The sequence below is a fragment of the Triticum aestivum genome, chromosome 5B (genome assembly GCF_018294505.1).
Source record: "Triticum aestivum cultivar Chinese Spring chromosome 5B, IWGSC CS RefSeq v2.1, whole genome shotgun sequence".
In the NCBI taxonomy this organism is placed as follows: Eukaryota; Viridiplantae; Streptophyta; class Magnoliopsida; order Poales; family Poaceae; genus Triticum; species Triticum aestivum.
This window is the reverse complement of record NC_057807.1, coordinates 356,677,661-356,683,660: the sequence shown is the minus strand read 5'-3', so window position 1 is coordinate 356,683,660 and position 6,000 is coordinate 356,677,661.

Genomic DNA, 6,000 nt, shown 5'->3' with positions numbered 1-6,000 from the left:
ATCATAAACCCACAATTCATCGGATCTCGACAAACACACCGCAAAAAGAGTTACATCGAATGGATCTCCAAGAAGATCGAGGAGAACTTTGTATTGAGATTCAAATAGAGAGAAGAAGACATCTAGCTAATAACAATGGACCCGAAGGTCTATGGAAAACTACTCACAACTCAACGGAAGGGCCTTGGAGATGATGTAGAGGCCCTCCATGGTCGATTCCACCTCCAGCGGAGTGCCGGCGAAGGCTCCAAGATGGGATCTCGCAGATACAGAAGGTTGCGGCGGTGGAAATAGTTTTTCGTGGTGCCGCTGGATGTTTTCAGGGTACGTGGATATATATAGGAGGAAGAAGTACGTGGTGCCGCCTTGTGTCCGCCTCCTCTGTTGCTTGACGTCCACTCCAAGTCCCCTGGATCACGTTTGTACCAAAAAGATCGCTCCCGAAGGTTTCATTCCGTTTGGACTCCGTTTGATATTCCTTTTCTTCGAAACACTGAAATAGGCAAAAAGAACAGCAATTCGGGCTCGGTCTCCGGTTAGTAGGTTAGTCCCAAAAAATGAGATAGAAGTGTAAAGTAAAGCCCATAAATATCCAAAACGGGTAAAATAATAGCATGGAACAATCAAAAATTATAGATACGTTGGAGACGTATGAAGCATCCCCTAGCTTAATTCTTGCTCGTCCTCGAGTAGGTAAACGATAAAAATAGAATTTTTGATGTGGAAAGCTACCTAGCATAATTCTCAATGTAATTTTCTTCATTGTCGCATGAATGTTCAGATCCAAATGATTCAAAATAAAAGTTCATATTGACATAAGAAATAGCAATACTTCAAGCATACTAACTAAGCAATCATGTCTTCTCAAAATATCATGGCTGAAGAAACTTCATCCCTACAAAATCATATAGTTTGGTCATGCTCCATTTTCGTCACACAAGAATGCTCTCATATTGCACACCCCCGATGACAAGCCAAGCAATTGTTTCATACTTTAGTAATCTCTAACTTTTTTCAACTTTCACGCAATACATGAGCGTGCGCCATGGATATAGCACTATGGGTGGAATAGAATATGATGATGGAGGTTGTATGGAGAAGACAGAAAAGGAAGAAAGTCTCATGTTAACGAGGCTAATGAATGGGCTATGAAGAAGCCAATCAATTGATGTTAACATGAGAGTAGGGATTGCCATGCAACGGATGCACTAGGGCTATAAATGTATGAAAGGTCAACAAAAGAAACTAGTGGGTGTGCATCCAACTTTCTTGCTCACGAAGACCTAGGGCATTTTGAGGAAGCCCATCATAGGAATATACAAGCCAAGTTCTATAATGAAAAATCCCACTAGTATATGAAAGTGACAACATAAGAGACTTTCTATATGAAGAACATGGTGCTACTTTGAAGCACATGTGTGGAAAAGGATAGTAACATTGCCCCTTTTTAATTTTCATTTTCTCTTTTTTGGGCCTTTTTTGGCCTTTCTTTTTTCTTTTTTTTTCTTTGGCCTTTCTTTTTTTGGCCTTTCTTTTATTATTTGGGGACAATGCTCTAATAATGATTATCATCACACTTCTATTTATTTACAACATATGAATTACAACTCAAAACTAGAACAAGATATGACTCTATATGAATACCTCCGGCAGTGTACCGGGATGGGTAATGAATCAAGAGTGACATGTATGAAAAATTATGCATGGTGGATTTTCCACAAATACGATGTCAACTACATGATCATGCAAGGCAATATGACAATGATGATGCGTGTCATGATGAACGGAACGGTGGCAAGTTGCATGAATATATCTCGGAATGGCTATGGAAATGCCATAATAGGTAGGTATGGTGGCTGTTTTGAGGAAGATATAAGGAGGTTTATGTGTGATAGAGCGTATTGTATCACGGGGTTTGAATGCACCGGCGAAGTTTGCACCAACTCTCAAGGTGAGAAAGGGCAATGCATGGTACTGAAGAGGCTAGCAATGATGGAAGGATAAGAGTGAGTATAATCCATGGACTCAACATTAGTCATAAAGAACTCATATACTTATTGCAAAAATCTACAAGTCATCAAAAACCAAGCACTACGCGCATGCTCCTAGGGGGATAGATTGGTAGGAAAAGACCATCGCTCGTCCCCGACCGCTACTCATAAGGATGACAATTTAAGAACACCTCATATTTCAAATTTGTTACACAACGGTTACCATACGTGCATGATATGGGACTTGCCAACTTCAACACAAGCATTCTTTAAATTCACAATTACCCAACTAGCATGACTCTAATATCACCACCTCCATACCTCAAAACAATAATCAAGTATCAAATTGATCATAGCATCCAATTCACATCCTATGATAGTTTTTATTATATCCAACTTGGATGCCCATCATTCTAGGACCAATTTTATAACCATAGCAAACACCATGCTGTTCTAAAAGACATTCACAATAATATAAGTTAAGCATGAGAGATTAACAATTTCTATAAAATTAAGCCACCACCGTGCTCTAAAAGATATAAGTGAAGTACTAGAGCAAAAACTATCTAGCTCAAAAGATATAAGTGAAGCACATAGAGTATTTTAATAAATTGTAATCAAGTGGGATTCTCCCAAAAGGTGTGTACAGCAAGGATGATTGTGGTAAAATAAAAAGCAAAGACTAATATCATACAAGACACTCCATGTAAAACACATACCATGTGGCGAATAAAAATATAGCTCCAAGCAAAGTTACCGATAGACGAAGACGAAAGAGGGGATGCCTTCCGGGGCATCCCCAAGCTTAGGCTTTTGGTTATACTTGAATATCTTGGGGTGCCTGGGCATCCCCAAGCTTAGGCTCTTGCCACTCCTTATTCCATAGTCCATCAAATCTTTACCCAAAACGTGAAAACTTCACACCACAAAACTCAACAGGAAATCTCATAAGCTCTGTTAGTGCAAGAAAGAAAAAACCACCACTTAAGGTACTGTAATGAACACATTCTTTATTTATATTGGTGTTAAACATACTGTATTCCAACTTCTCTATGGTTCATACCCCCCCCCCCCGAAACTAGCCATAGATGCATCAATATAAGCAAACAGCACACGAAAAACAGAATCTATCAAAAATAGAATAGTCTATAGCAATCTATAACTTTCAAATACTTATGGAACTTTAAAAATCCTACCAAAATAGGAAGTCCTGGGAAATTTGTCAATTGATCTAAGCAAAAATAATCAACGCAAAAGCACGTTTCTGTGAATTTATAAATATTTTCGTGCATGCAAAGTTTTTGTTTTTTAGCAGAATTAAATTAACTATCCCCGTTGGTTATCCTATAGGTTCTACTTGGCACAAACACTAATTAAAACATGAAAACACATCTAAACAGAAGGTAGATGAAATATTTATTACTAAACAGAAGCAAAAGCAAAAAAACAAAAAATAAAATTGGGTTGCCTCCCAACAAGCGCTATTGTTTAACGCCCCAAGCTAGGAATAAAAGTGAGGATAGATCTAAGTAGTGCCATCTTTAATTTTCAGTTTTTTAGCGGAGTCATGCTCGAATCCGGGAGGTCCTTTACGTTTCCCTTCATACTCAGGAATTTTTAGATGTAAAGAGTCCAACCACTTATTGCAAAGAGTAATCATCATATTCATGTGGAGAAGATTTCCGCTAACACTCCTAAGAGGTTCAAGAGACTTTTGTAAGATTTTTATAACTTTGCAAATCTTTTCAAACACTTGTGTTTATTCTTGGGTAGGATGTGGCCCCCCTTTTTGAGGTAGTGTTCCCACTATTCCCTCTATAATTTCATGCGCAATACCGGGATAAATTTCAATAAACTTTCCTTTGCCAATGCAATCCAAGCGTTGTCTATGGGACATTGTCGGTGTCAAAACCGGCGGATCTTGGGTAGGGGGTCCCGAACTGTGCGTCTAGGCGGATGGTAATAGGAGACAAGGGTCATGATGTTTTTACCCAGGTTCAGGTCCTCTCGATGGAGGTAAAACCCTACTCCGGCTTGATTAATATTGATGATATGGCTAGTACAAGAGTAGATCTACCATGAGATCAGAGAGGCTAAACCCTAGAATCTAGCCTATGGTATGATTGTTGTTCGTCCTATGGACTAAAAACCCTCTGGTTTATATAGACACCGGAGAGGGTTAGGGTTACACAGAGTCGGTTACAATGGCAGGAGATCTACATATCCGCATTGCCAAGCTTGCCTTCCACGCCAAGGAAAGTCCCATCCGGACACGGGACGAAGTCTTCAATCTTGTATCTTCATAGTCTGGGAGTCCGGCCAAAGGTCATAGTCTGGCCATCCGGACACCCCCTAATTCAGGACTCCCTCAGTAGCCCCTGAACCAGGCTTCAATGACGACGAGTCCGGTGCGCAAATTGTCTTCGACATTGCAAGGTGGGTTCCTCCTCCTAATACTTCATAGAAGATGTTGAACACAAGGATAGTGTCCGGCTATGCAAAATAAGTTCCACATACCACCGTAGAGAGAATAATATTTGTACAAATCTAATCTGCTGACGTATTCCGCAGCGTGACATCATGCCACAGCCAAGCCTTTATTCGAATCGTCTTACTGTCCCACCTCAGCACATTTAGCGAGGCAGTTTCCTTGGCACGTCTTGTCAAAGCAGAGATCATGTCCCCTTATTCCGGGATTCTCATCAATACGGGTGTGGGTAACCCAACCGCACCATTAATCGCGACGCTTGGGAGATAAGCGAGTTTTACTTGGCTGGTGGGGGCACATAATTTCGGCCGCCCATATAAGGGGATAAGGATCTACCCTTTCCATCTAAGCCTTCTTCCTCCCTTGCTTATCCATTTCCGCGCACTCGAGCTCCAGCGTCCAAGTCTGCACTTCCCACCTCAACCTTCTCCAACAATGTCTGGAGCGGGAGGCAGGTGGATGGCCCCCTCCGTCACGGAGAGGCACATCAAAAAGTTGAGGAAGGCCGGATACCTGTCTTACGACATTGTGCACCGGCTCCCAGATGAGGGGCAGCTCATCCCCACCCCCAGGCCCAATGAGAGGGTCGTATTTCTCCCCCATTTCCTCCGCGGACTGGGCTTCCCTCTCCACCCATTTGTCCGGGGACTCATGTTCTACTACGGCCTGGATTATCACGATCTGGCCCCGAACTTCATCCTCAACATCTCGGTGTTTATCATCGTGTGCTAGGTCTTCCTCCGCATCAAACCCCACTCCGGCTTATGGCTAAAGACCTTCAACGTCAAGCTGAAAGTCGTGGGCGGCCGGCAAGCAGAGTGCGGAGGCGCCATGGTGGGTAAGATGGCCAACGTCACATGGCTCGAGGGCGCCTTCGTGGAAACCATCAAAGGGTGGCAATCGGGGTGGTTCTACATCACCGAGCCACGTGACCCTGAATGGGCAGCGGCCCTCAAATTCTGATCTGGCATCCCCACACGGCTCACCTATTGGAAAGAGACGGGCCTATCATGAGGTAATTCGGCAGAGGTGATCGGACTCCAAACATGTGTCAAAGACCTGATCGACAGGAAGGTTAAACTTGTCATCGTAGTCCAGGTCATGCTCTTCCGCCGGATCCTCCCGTGTCAACGACAGGCTTTTAATTTGTGGGAATTTGACACGGCCCAGCACCAAACTTTGTCCAGGCTCTTCGACACGACGCACGAATATGCCTGGAAGGTGCTTTTCAAGAGCTCCGAGATTCACCCTCCCATTACCGAGGATCGCGGATTCTGCGCGAAGCGCCAAGCCAGCGCGGTAAGCTTAGTTTACCCATTACATGGTACTTGTTTTTCATAGTTTGACTCTATGCGGGATCTAAACTCCCATTCCTTTAACAGGACTGGCAGAAGAAGGCCAGACAGATCGACTGTCCGGCTCCTTTGTTCGAAGGCCCAGCAGACGCCCGCTTGACAAAGCTGCTGGTTCCGGCACCTCACGTGGTGCCGCAGAAGAAGGCCAAGAAGAAGGCCACGGGAA